Below are 13885 nucleotides of genomic sequence, written 5' to 3'. Positions count from 1 at the left end.
GTTAAACTATCGTCAGCAGCTTATTTGAATAGCCAGTCGTCTAGTATACCATGACTCATTAACAAAAATTCTGGGGGAAGAAACTATTGGAGTAGAAGGCTTTCTTACATCTATGGATCTGTGTACAAAAAAAAAAAAAAAAAAAATTCAAAAGGCAACAACAGAAAGAAGACAAGTTCGAGTAGAACAACAAAATTTTTTGTTTCAGAGAAATAAAATACATTTGAAGGAAAGTCTCTAGTCTCACTATTAGGCAGGAATCCCCATCCCCAAATATGTCTCAAATCTAATAGGTTCTGCACTATAAGTCAAGCTCCAACTTCTGTCCTATATCTCTCTCTTGTCTTTGTCCACTGGATGCACCAGCATTCGTTAGGGAGAGGCAGTTTTCTAGCCTGATTATGTATTGAAGGGAGGTAACTCTGTAATTAAATCGCTTTTTAAATAGGATTTTTCGAATTTTAATTTTGTTATTGCATTTTTGATTTCAATAAATATTCGATTAGTCTTGCATAAAAAAACCGTGATATAGGGCGAGAAAGAAGCTACCCTAGTAGAAGTTAGTATCCCAATTGATACTAGATAAAACAGGGCCGAGAGGGAAGAGATAACAAAATACCAAGGTCTTGTTTGACATGAAAAATAAATAAAAAACTGGAATGTTAGGAATATTATTATTATTATTATTTTTTTTTTTTTTTTTTTTACATGGAGATCACCACTTATCAAGGCTCAGAAGACACTCGGGGATAAGGGTTATTGTGTGTACAGTAATCAATGGGGTAGTGTTGTAGTATTAATTAGTATTGGAGATTTGATAAAGTGTCATTACTTAAGGGGGTGGTTCATCAGGAATTTGTTTATGTTGGACTTGAAGACATCCAAGTTGAAGTCAGTCCTAATGAACCACCCCCTTAAGTAAACACTTCATTAAATCTCCACACTAATGTACTGTACTTGCAGTAACCCTTATCCTTGAGTGGCTTTCGGGCCTTGATAAGTGGTGACCACCGTGTAAAAAAAAAAGAGGGAAACAGGCAAGCGGTAGAGAGTTCCACAGGCGTGCAGTTCTAAGAAAGAAGCTTTGTTCATGGAATCTACGTTTTGATTTAGGCACAGATAAGGTGTGGGGAAAATTATTGACTGTGGTTTCAGCTAGACGGGTGTTAATCATGAAAGATTGGCGAGGGGCGACCAGAGATTGGAGCTCAGACGAACACTTGCTATGGAAATAACGATAAAACAAAGATAGGAGTAACTAGACTCGTGAAAAAGAATCTCAAAAACCACCGGGCAAATATACCCGGTGAACTAAGCGCAAGAGAGATTTTAAAAAATTGAACTTACAGGGATGGATGTAGGAGACGTTGATACCTTTCTGCATGAACTGCAAAACCTAACGTTGTCATATCCCTTAACCAAGATATACATGCGACTAAGGACCGCTTATGAATTTCATTTTCCCTAGTCACTTCCTTTGCGAGAAACCGATACAGCCTGCCTAGCGTGAATGCCGCTGGACTGTTGGATCACCTAGGATGCCACATCCCCAGCTAGAACAAAATAAGAAAATTGAAGAAAAAAAAAGAGAAAAAAAAAAAAGGAGAGAGAGAATCTAGTGTGTAATTAATTATCAAAGTTAGATGGACAAGAGAAATTCACACGCACACAATTTTATTAACTGTAAGAATATACAGAGTGAGACATTTACCAAACTGGGAAGACATTTTCGGCTGACAGAAGGAGAAAGATAATAAAATGACTAACAAATAATATTAGCACAGTGGGGGGAGGGGGGGTACCAGCTTTCCACTTAAAGCAAGGTCAGACATGACGTCAGTTTAACGTGGATGGGGGGTTTCTCCACCCGCCCACTCCGAGTGGGAGCACACTTTAAGAGTAAAAAAAAAAAAAAAAAACGGACCCGTCGGTATTCTCAGAGTGAAAAACAATTACCCGACCCCCTCTTCCCGGAAGAGGAAATAAAGAAAATTAAATTTTAATGCCTTTGGTGACAGTTATTAGTTGTATTTTGTTTATTTTCCAGTTTGTTCAACGCACGAAATAGAAGATAAAAATCAAGTAAATTACAGAAGACCCGTTTGTATCCATTAAAATTAAAAAAAAAAAAATTATTTTTAATTTTTTTCTTTTTACAAACCTCCTAGGCTACGAAACGAAGGTGCAAATCCAGAGTGCAACCTATGACGTGACTTAAATAAGTTTCCAGACTTTTTTGTACAGGCATTTTAAAATTGTCGTAGACTCTTGAAAATTCAGTATGTTATTGCAATACATTTTATGAGATGACTGAAGCAGCTTTTATGATTTCTGGTTTAAATGAACGGCTACAGCAGGAATTGAAATACACTCTACTAAAGCTTGATTGTCACAGCTGGTGAATTTCAAAAATGCAATCTGGACGCGAGGAGATTTTAGAAGAATGATATGCAATAAAATTCTATTTTAAATTTGGAAAAATACCACAGAAACGTATGGAATGCTTCAGACTGCTTTTTGAACCATCTTGCATGAATCGAGCATCAGTTTTTTAGTGGCATAAGAGATTCAAGGAAGGCAGAGAATCTGTGAGAGATGAGATGTGGGAGGAGAAAGGAAGTAACACCAGAGTTGATTGGTCAAATAAAGAATTTCCTGAATAAGGACCGTTGTGTGTTCCTATTTACAATGCCTCCCCAAGGGACAGAGTTAGACACCAGGGTCGTTTTTTAATGTGGAGAAAAGGAACAAAAATAAAAATTGTCTCAGTCGTGAAGGATTTCTCCTCCACTGACAGAAGAAATTGAAGTGTAGATCTGAAGAACAGATACTACACTTTGATCTTGACCCGAAGTGCACAGTTTGATTTCAGTGTGGGAACTGTACACACAATTATTTGCGAAGAACTCAAGACTTGGAAGATTTGCGTGGATACACCAGTCAGAGTATTTGACCAAGATGAGCATCAAGACAGTTCCTCGCCCTCATCTTGCTCCCTCTGACTTTTGGTTATTTCTTAAGATCAAGGAAAACCTTAGAGGCTGTTATGAGACAATTGAGGAGATGAAAGAGGCTGTGACGAGGGGCATTGACACGCTCACACAAAGGGGCCTCCCAGAGATTGTTGGAACATGACAACAACGAGTGCATTGCAGCCGGAGAAGATTATTTTGAAGGGGACTAGAGTTTCATGTGTGTACTATCAATAAAAGTGCCCATACGAAAACAGTCTAAAAACTTATTGAAGGCACCTCGTAATTAACAACACATAAATTTAAAAAATCTTTGCTGCATGTACCTATAATGAAACGAAAAAATCATATTCCAAAAATTACGTAACTTGATCAAGTAGTTTTATCTTTAACTAAGCAAATCAAATTTTATGAGTAAGCGATAACAATGGGTCTTGATCCGCCATATTTAATAGAAGGCGAGACGATTAAATTCGAACTACAGAATTCAAAATCAGCCCTGTAATGGCTACGATTTACTATTAAAATTGTTAAAAATGACTTTATATATAAAAAAATAGTACTTGATCAATTTACGTGATTTTTGGAATATGACATTTTCGTTTTGTGACGGGTGCATTGTATACGTCAGAAAGATTTTTTTGTATTTAAGTTAGATTCACTTGCACCGAAATAAATTCTAAAATGCAAATAAAAGAAAAAAAATTTTAAGACCTGAAAAACTATGTAGGTCGATAAAAAATTAAATTTTCTTGCATTTGATTAAAAGTTATTTATTGTATATTTGTTTTTTAGTAAAAGTTCAGATTAGAGTCGGAGATAGATTGTTTGGAAGAGCGATTAAAAATTGTTTTTATTTAAAAATTATGACATGCTATCAGAGCGTGGACGTGCATATGCAAATTCATGCGAAATGACGTCGCCGGTAGGGAAAAATAAAAGCTTTAAAAAGGAGATTACATTAGAGACGAAGAGCATGTTCGAAATCACGTTAGAGGTGTGGATGATGTTCGAGAGCACGATCATATGACAGATGTTACAGAGGTAATGAGAAAAAAAAATGGCGAGTTGAAGTTTTTTCATATTCTTTGTCTCCTTTGCGACTGCGACTACAACGTGTTGGTTCCCGAACAACGTTACAATGCTAAACGTTTTGAAGTTAAGATTTATTTCACGTTATATATTGATAGGAAATAACAGATCTCATTCCGCTTATTAACTAACAACTTAGTTATATCGCCATTTTGGAAAAAAAAAAAAAAAAACCGGCGATAATACTAGCATATTTACTTATTTAAAGTGTTTTTCTTCAAATGTCGGTGTAAATTTACGAAAGAGGGCCCGAAATTTCTAGCCTCGTTTTAATCTCAGAAAAAATAGCTGACCGGTGTCATATCAAATAACATAGCCTCTTTTTTGATCCGTGCGATCTTTTAGTCACCCCTCTCTCCCTGTTTGTGGTATTGTGCCGTAATCACAAGCTTTGCTTTTTTTTTTTTTTTTTTTTTTTTTGCACATGCAGTGATAAAACTTAAATGCACTTCTGGTTAACTTTGGTCAAAACTGGTCTTCCTTCGTTAATTGAATTTTTTTCGATTATCAATTTCCGATACAAAACCTCTATAGGAACAGAGTACTCCTTGGGCGTTGAATTCCATGGCGACCAGCCTAAAAAAAAAAACACGCGTCGCTCCCTTCCTGACGCAAGCGCACGTAACATTTTTTTTTATTTTTTGACCTTGTAGTAACTAAACGATTATTTGTCACATTTTGAAAAAAAAGTTTTACTCTTTATGAATATTAAAAGAAAAAAAAAAGAGTTAAAACATTTATTAATGTCTCACTTTTACAGACATTTGTTTTTAAATTTCTTTTTAAATGACTTTTATCGACTTTTTTGCGGATGGGTAAAAAACGAAAAAAAAAAGGTAAAACTATACAAACACCGTGACAGCGAATTACCCCTAACCCTAACCCTAACCCCAACCCTAACCCTAACGCTGTCACGGTGTTTGTATAATAATACCAAAAAAAAAAAATAACTAAACCATTTACTGACAATTTCTCGGTATCTTGACTTTGATAACATTTGTTAAAAATATTTGTTAAAGTGAGAAATTATCAGTAAATGGTTTAGTTATTTTTCGTTTTTTACCCATCCGCAAATGCTATTAAAAAAAGAAAGTTGATAAAAAGTCGTCATTTAAAAAGAAATTAAAACAGATGTCAGCATATCCATCCGCAAATATTAAAAAAAGAAAAAAATAGTCGATAAAAGTCGTCATTTAAAAAGAAATTTAAAAACAAATGTGTGTAAAAGTGAGACATTAATAAATGTTTAACTTTTTTCTTTTCATATTCATAAAGAGTAAAACTTTTTTTCAAAATAAATAATGTGACAGATAATCGTTTAGTTACTACGACAACGTCAGTAAATAAAAAAGTGTTGCTTGCGTCAGGAAGGAGCGATGCGCCATGCGGGTGTTTTTTTATGTTGGCCGCCATGGAACTCAACGCCCAAGGAGTACAAGGAACAGTTCCAGGCACAAAGTACATTTGTATGAAATTAATAAAAAGAAAAAAAAATCGGAATCCATCGGGAACGAACTCGCACACAAAGTTTCTTTTATATATGTAGAGATTTGTATTCCCACTCTGGTCTTGCTTGCGCGTTATGACTTAACTCAGAAAGTCAGATTTCTTTTAGAAAATTCAAATTAAATCACACGGATCCATGGCGCAACAGTTAATAGCTTTGATTAATCATTTCTAACTGTTTGATTCAATTTGTTTTTATTTTAATCACTAGAACAAAAACAAATTGAATTAAACAATAATAATAAATACTAGTTAATAAGATATACTTGTTCAAAATCAATGTGCAAATTAGTCCATTTAAGCAGTAAAAAAAAAAAAAAAGATAGAGCGTCTATAGCGTAAACGCGAAAGTTTTTTTTGTTTGTTTTTGTACTTACTGTTAGTGCGAGAAATGAGTTCAACTTTTGGATTCATTCATTTCGATCATGACAAAAGGTCACTTTACTGAGGATCGAACACGCTACCCCGCAGTAACACGCCTACAAAACAGTTTTCCTAATCAATAAAATCAGAGTTACTGAACTTAATGACGGCTTTTTAAAGCGAAGTAAAATAATACGATACCGCAAAAAAATGCAATTATATTTGAAAATCCTACCTAAAAATAGCACGGTCTGTAAACTGCAGAAGTACAAAAAAGTATTTGTAATGTATGGGCACCCAGAGGTTTTCAGTACTTACAGAATCAGTCGCGAGTATTGACGATATTCTAAAGTTCAAAGTCTGGAGACAGATGATACGAATAAAAAGACGCAGTTGCATGTTTGCCAGAGTCAGACAATTAGACAAACGATACGCAATCGACAAAAATGTAAAAAGGCAGACGATACTAAATTCTAGGAATGCACTAGGATAGGGTTCAATTATTTATTTTACCTTGCCTTAAAAATAAATAATTCACCTTTTCTGACTTGTAGAAAATTATTAAATCTAGTCTTAACACAAAGAAGGGGGGGGGAGTAATAATTGACCCTTACCTTACATCAGAGAAAAGATTTAAAATTTGTTTCATTTAATGTCGGTACTAATTGACTGTTTAGCGACTAACTAAATTGCAATCAGACATTCAGGCGGATACGGGTCCTAACCCGGGTTCGTAGAAGTACAAATACATTTGTGCATATTAACACTTCCGACAAATTGATTTTGTTTTATGAGTGTTCTCTAAGTAGAATTAACAACGCCCTCCCATCTTCCTATGTTAAAGACTTTCTACATTTGTCGGGGATGCACAAGTGCCGATCTTAAAAAAAAAAAAAAAAAAAAAAAAAAAAAAAAATCAATAATTTAGAGCGAGGAAACTGCGTTATATCTTTTACACAAACATTTGAAAGTGATTCGGAAACCTTTAAATTAACGGATAATTTCTGGACAGTATGGAATTTTATAGATTCGAGTGTTATGGTCCATTTGATAAATTATAGTTACTGCAGGAGACAAAAGGGTGTTAGTGCACTTATTGATCTGCGCTATTTTTTTTTTTTTTAAATAGTATTTTAAAGTTTTTATAATATGTTTTTATTACATTGTAAGTTTAAAATACATAATAGGTACAAAACACCCTCCCATGTTAAGAATGGCTTTCTAAATAACGTTATTATTTCAGCACGGATCAACAACTGCACTAGTGCATTAGTACCGACAAAAGAACCAAACCACACTATAATCGGTTTTAAAATGCAGCATTTTTATAGAATTGAACGGAATTTAATATTAGTAAAGAAAACATCTGAATTTATAATTGATAAAAAGAAAGTCAAGAATATTTGTGAAATTTTAATTAAATTAAGTTCTGCCTAAATTAATAATCTCTTTATCAAGACCAGACATCGTGTGTCGGCAGTTGTGTTTCTCTCGCCTAAATCGATACTTATGTAGAATGCGGACCATTTTTTTTTTTTTTTTTTTTTAGATAAGAATTTTCAAATTTAAATCTAATTTTTATGGTATATTTTATTTAATTGTTAGGTGGAAGTACGGATTAATCCCTATCTATTTGCCTAGTCATGATGGAAAAATGAGACAAGGTCGTTTTTTTATGTGGGGCCGTAAAAAAAGGGGGCACTCTGAATTGGAACAAAGATTAAAAATTGTCCTAGTCTAGAAAGATTTCAGTTTCAGTTCGCTGACCAAGGACAGAATTAAACGCCTTCCCCTGCTCATGTTAAGAATGAATTTCTAAACAACGTTAATATTTCAGTACGGTCCGTAATTTGCATAAGTACTAATAAATACGATTTTTTTTTAATATTACTATCGACTCTTTACAGATTTGTGTACTTGTTAATATAGAGGCGACAGATTGATTTTTTTTGGGGGGGGGGCTAGTACACTTACTGATCCGCGCTTTTTTTAAAATCGTATTTCCAAGTTTAATTAAAGTTTTTTTTTTGTTTTTTTTTTGTTTTTTATTCAATTGTAAGGTTAAAGTATAGAATAGGTACAAAACACCCTCCCCATGTTAAGAATGGCTTTTTAAATAATGTTATTTATTACGGATCAATAAGTGCACTAGTAAGATTTTTTTTAATATGTGGTTGTAAGCAAAAACAGTACTTATGTCGAAAATAATAATAGATCCCCAAAATTACGAAAATTCATCGAGTAGAAAATTATTTATAGTTAAAGGTAATTTTTACTGAAAATTGGGGGAAATTGCATTTTCCCTAGATGTGAACACCTTCAAGACTGCGAATACAGTAAACATACCTATATTCCTTTTCGCCACTGTAATGGCTTCCTACATTTGTAGCCTATAGCGACACAATAACAGTTGTTCTACGCAATGAATTTTCGTAATTTTTGAATATATTACTATTTTCGACATGACAATTAAGTGATGTTTTTGCTTAAGATCACATAAAAAAGATCGATCTGTAGACTATTTTAACAAGCATCGAATATTTTTTCCCTGGCCTTTTGTCCAAGATCAAAGTGTAGTCTCTGTTCTCTTCTCGGTCAGTAAATAAAATAAACGAGACAACCTTTTTTTTTTTTTTTTTTTTTTATTATCTCTGAGAGCTGTATTTTTACCTCCACGACAAAATCGACCCTGTGTCTAACCATGTCCCTCCCAGGGAGGATCATTTATAGAACTCAATGTGCAGTTTACGGATCGTGCTGAAATAATGACGTTATTTAAACTAAAGTCATTCTTAGCATAGAAAGAGTCTTAAACTATTCCATACTTTCACCTAACGAGTTAATAAACAGAAGATACCATAACAGTTTAATTTAACTTGAAAATACTATTAAAAAAAAAAAAAAAAAAAAAAAAAAAAAGTGCGTAAACTGTACAAGCATCGAAATCAAAACTAAAACGGAAAAATGTAAACATGGAGAGATTTTTTTTTTTTTCATCTAAGCTAAACTATCCATCTACCCGGTAATATGCTTTCACCCGGACAAGGCCAAATAAATACAGCTATTAAATTATGTTAACAATTGTCTTGTGTACGTGTGTTTCTCGCCTCTACGCCACTTACACATCAAATATGTATGTATGTATATAATTTACTATTAATCGAAAATAAACTGACACTACAGTATTTGAACCCGAACCGAACTATTTTTTAAAACCATAACCTAACCTTAACTCAAGTTTTAAGTTTAATTTGGTAAAAGTCGGGTTAGTTCGGTTCAAGTTTCGTAGAAGCACAAAGAAATTAAGCAAACAAAACAAAACAAACTAAAAATACATACATACTTATGCAGAATACGGAAAGTGCAGAAATAACGTTATTATTTAGAAACATTCTTAACATGGTGAAAAGGGATGGGTAATTATGCCTGTACTTTCACCTAACAATAAAATTAAAGTTAACTAGAAAGTCATATATATTATATATATATATATATATATATATATATATATAGCACACGACAAATGCCAAAATTTAAATCCCATTTAAAAATACAACATGTAAACATCACTGTATTATTTTTGTGCTTATGCACTTATGTTACCATGCTATTTAAAAAAAAAAAATAGTATTTTCAAGTTAAATTCAAGTTTTATTATATCTTTTTTTTATAATTAAATTGTTAGGTGAAAGTTCAGAAAACACACTTCCTCCAATAACTTTCTAAATAATAACGTTATTATTTCAGTACGGTAACATAAGTGCATAAGTACCTATTTATTTAATCAATTTTACTCTAAGCCCTCCCTTCCCGAATAAGACCGGATAAATATAGTTGATTCATAAATTAAAATAAATAAAATATAGGCACTTAGTTTTTTTTTTTTTTTTTTTAATTCATCAATTAATTATACAAGTAAACAGCGCATTGCAATTCAATATAGCGATCAAATATTGGATGCAATTTATTTATTTTCAAATTAAGAAAGAAAAAATGTTTTCTCAAATTACCGGAGGAAAAAAAAAAAAAAGTGAAAAATAAAGATAAAACAATTGCAAATAAAAACACAAATCCGGAAGAAAACAAATGAACTTACCTTCCTTTCCGAGTGGATGATCATTTACGAAAACAACGAGAAAGAGAGAAAGAAAGTTGCTTTTATAGATCTATATAAGCTTTCTTTTCCGTGAGAAAAAGAAGGTGGGGAAAATAGTATTTTCTCTTAAGTAATGTCCAATGTCAAATAGTGTCGTCAAATAACGGTGTTAATCCAACCACATTAGAGCAGACAGACCACGCTAAACCGAGGGTTTTAGACTGATTTGATTCTAGATTCACTTTCTTCTTAATATGATCAATTATAAAAAACAAAAAAATTACCCGCCAAAAAAATAAGACGCAATGTAAAAGCCGCCGTCACGCAAAATACGTTATTCATGTTTTGTTGTAAGTAAAATCCCCCCCCCCTCTCTCTCTCTCTCTCTCTCTCTCTCTCTCTCCTTTTCTCTCTCATCTAAACAAGAGCATAAGTTAAATACGAGACAAGCAGACTCAACAACCGTACCTCCTTCTTTCATTCAGGAATTGTTTGCAGAGACGAAGGTTCCGTTACTAGCTAGCAGGTAGAGGTTAAGAGAAAGAGAGGATTCTGATGTGTGTCAACCAACCAATAAATTGTCCCTTTTTTTCACACACACAAAGATTGTGTTTTGCGAAGAACAAATACTAACTAAAATATCCCTGTAAATTATGTGATTAGAAAAAATCTGGTCGAACAACGAACAGTACTCACTCAACGTAATAGACGTAATATTAAGCACTGCTGAAAAAATATTGGTTTTGGGGTTCATATTAATAATATACTTGAATTTAATTAATCTATATATATATATATATATATATATATATATATATATATATATATATATATATAATGAATTCCACAGCCAAACAACGTCGCAGCTCACAAGAGCCATGACAGTCAACGAACCGGAAGTCCAAGACTCGAGTTTCGCCCTCATTTGGGCTCATCAGTTAGACACATCCGAGCTCAGGGTTCGAAACCCGAGCCTCTTGCATACGAGGCAAGCACTCTACCAACTGGACTTCCGGTTCGTTGACTGTCATGGCTCTTGTGAGCTGCGACGTTGTTTGGCTGTGGAATTTATTATACAATCTCTCACATTCTGAAAATCATATATATATATATATATATAATGTAAGTCATGTATATACAGACTGTTTCGCTGTATCACAGCTCATCAGTGCGGCTAGACTAGCACCCATCCTTAGCCAGGGATTGAACCTACAACCATCTAGTTGATAGTCGGCTCATGGGATCAGTGTTCCTCAACGACCTCATCAAATGCCCATTCATAGAGACACTTTCCCACCGCTCTTACAGTGCTCGACTAGGTGTATCAGAATTTTTGTAGGAATTTTTGACACCCCTAACACGAAACTGCGAATAAAATATAAAATTCTCGTAATTTCTCTGTTAAAAGTGGGTTATTTATTTTCTTTATGGATTATACTTCCAAAATAAACTATTAAAGTTGTTTTAAAAGTAATAGAATTTTTTTTTTTTAAACTAATGAATTTTCCGAACTCAATATTTTTCAATTTTTAAACTTTAAAAATCTATCAAAATTTTTCTATTGATTCTATTTTTACGATATTTTCAGGGTCAATGTGAAATTTTATGTTCTTTCCAATAGAGAATCGGCAAGATTTTGATCACTAATTCTCTCTGAAGTGCTGCCATAGATGGTTGTGTTCTCTGCATACATGGCATTGAATGATCTCCAAATATAATTTGTAAGATTGTTGATGAATATCAAGATGCCTAAATCAAAACGTGGATTCCATGAACAAAGCTTCTTTCTTAGAACTGCAAGCCTGTGGAGCTCTGTTCCGTCTGCCTGCTTCCCACCTGACTACAACTTGGATGTCTTCAAGTCCAACGTTAACAAATTCCTAATGAACCGCCCCCTTAAGTAAACACTTCATCAAATCTCCACACTAACGTACTGTACTTGCAATAACCCTTATCTCTGAGTGGCTTCCGGGCCTTGATAAGTGGTGACCACCGTGTAAAAAAATAAAATAAAAAAAAATAAACCGAATATAATATTTTAGACAAACGTTTTTTTTTTTAATTCACGCCCCCCCCCCATTTTCAAGTTTCTATTAAAAAGTAAATGATTAATTTACTCACCGAAAAGTAAATAATTGATTTACTCACAAATTGAAGAGAAAAGGTCAATAAATAATATATTCAAATTTAAAACAAAAAACAAGTAGTGTTTTTTAGAATTTTACCTGTAAAGTTTGAAGTTTAAAACCCTTTTTTTTAACCACGTTATTTGTTTTTTCTTTTTTTTTCTTTAATGAAACCTTGGTCCTTGCTCCTTTAATTGAAAAAAAATTAGGGCTTAAATTACATTTTTCGAGGAGTTATAAGCTTGGAAAGACAGGGGGTCGAATAATTCACGCCTCCTATTTTGAAATAGCTATTAAAAAGTAAATAATTAATTTATGTACCAAAGTCTTATATATCACAAATTGAAGAGAAAAGGTCAATAAATAATATATTCAAATTTAAAACAAAAAAAGTACTGTTTTTTAGAAATTTACCTGTAAAGTCCGAAGTTTAAAACCTTTTAAAAAAAAAAACACGTTTTTTTTTTTTTTTTTTTTTTAATGAAACTTTGGTCCTTGCTCCTTTAATTGAAAAAAAAAATTAGGGCTTGAATTACATTTTTCGAGGAGTTATAAGCTTGGAAAGATGGGGTGGAATTATTCACTATTTTCACGAAATTTCTGACACACCTAGTGCTCGACTTACTTGTTTATTGACAAACAGAGAGCTTCGACTAATGCTAATTAAGCAGTGGGTGAAATCATTCTACGATAGTGCTCTACCCAAGGAAGGGGGCTTTATATATATATATATATATATATATATATAGTCATCCACATACAGTACTGCTTCGTCGTATCACAACTCATCAGTGCGGCTAGACATACACTAGATGTATCAGAATTTTTGTGGAATTTTTGACACCCCTAACAGAAAACTGTGAATAAACTATAAAAAAACTCGTACTTTCTCTTTTAAAAGTGGGTTGTTTATTTTCTTTATGGAATATACTTCCAAAATAAACTATTAAAGTTGTTTAAAAAAATAATAGAAATATTATTTTTTTATTTTTTAAAAAACAGTGTTTACAAAGTGCCTTCGCGCGTTCATGCAGCTATGTTTTTTACGTAATGAAATCAATTGAATTTTATGAATTAATTTTTTTTTTAATTTTAAACCTTAAATATTTATCAAAATTTTTCTATTGGTTAAATTTTTACGATATTTTCAGGGTCAATGTGAAATTTTATGCTCTTTCCAATAAACCGAAAATACTATTTTAGACAAACGTTTTTTTTTTTTTAAATTCATCCCCCCATTCTGAAATGTCTATTAAAAAGTAAATCCCCTCACCAAAGTTTTATATATCACAAATTGAAGATAAAAGATCAATAAATAAAATATTCTAATTTAAAACAAAAACAAAAAAAGAAGTGCTTTTTGGAAATTTACCTGTAAAGTCCAAAGTGTAAAACCATTTTTTTAAAAATGTGTTGATTTTTTTTTTAAATGCGTTGATTTTTTTTTTTTTTTTTTTTTAGTGAAAGCTTGTGATGCTTACATAGTTAAGTAAATATCGGATGCTGACGACAATTTTTTCTATTTCATTCAATGTTTTCTTGTTTTAGATATTAAAAACAAATTCATTCGATAAAGTAGAAATAAAATATAATATTTAAAAACTCATGTATTTCATTAAGAGAATAAAAAAAAATAAAAAAATTGGTAGAGTGGGTTTGTTTTTAAATGGCAAAAACTATTAAGTGAATGTGTTTAGTTTTCATGTACGGTGGCCCCAAAATACTAATTT

General features: G+C 32.4%; 1 protein-coding gene across 5 annotated transcripts in view; it reads right to left on the bottom strand.

Annotated features, from left to right (window-relative positions):
- LOC145252590 (cysteine and glycine-rich protein 1-like) overlaps positions 1-10747 on the bottom strand; it is a 390115-nt gene extending 379368 nt beyond the window's left edge. The window contains exon 1 of one of the 5 annotated variants that reach the window (XM_080112259.1): positions 10030-10747. The gene's annotated coding sequence lies outside the window, so the exon portion shown is untranslated. Of the gene's footprint in view, positions 1-6251; positions 6356-10029 lie in introns of those variants that run through there. The other 4 variants (XM_080112264.1, XM_080112265.1, XM_080112263.1 and 1 more) reach the window with 4 other exon arrangements.
- Between the last annotated feature and the right edge of the window lie 3138 nt (positions 10748-13885).

This window comes from Euprymna scolopes, chromosome 29 (genome assembly GCF_053919585.1).
Source record: "Euprymna scolopes isolate OS-2025 chromosome 29, ASM5391958v1, whole genome shotgun sequence".
NCBI classification, from domain to species: Eukaryota; Metazoa; Mollusca; class Cephalopoda; order Sepiida; family Sepiolidae; genus Euprymna; species Euprymna scolopes.
Note: the sequence above shows the minus strand (reverse complement) of the source record. Positions and strands in the feature narration are given on the sequence as shown.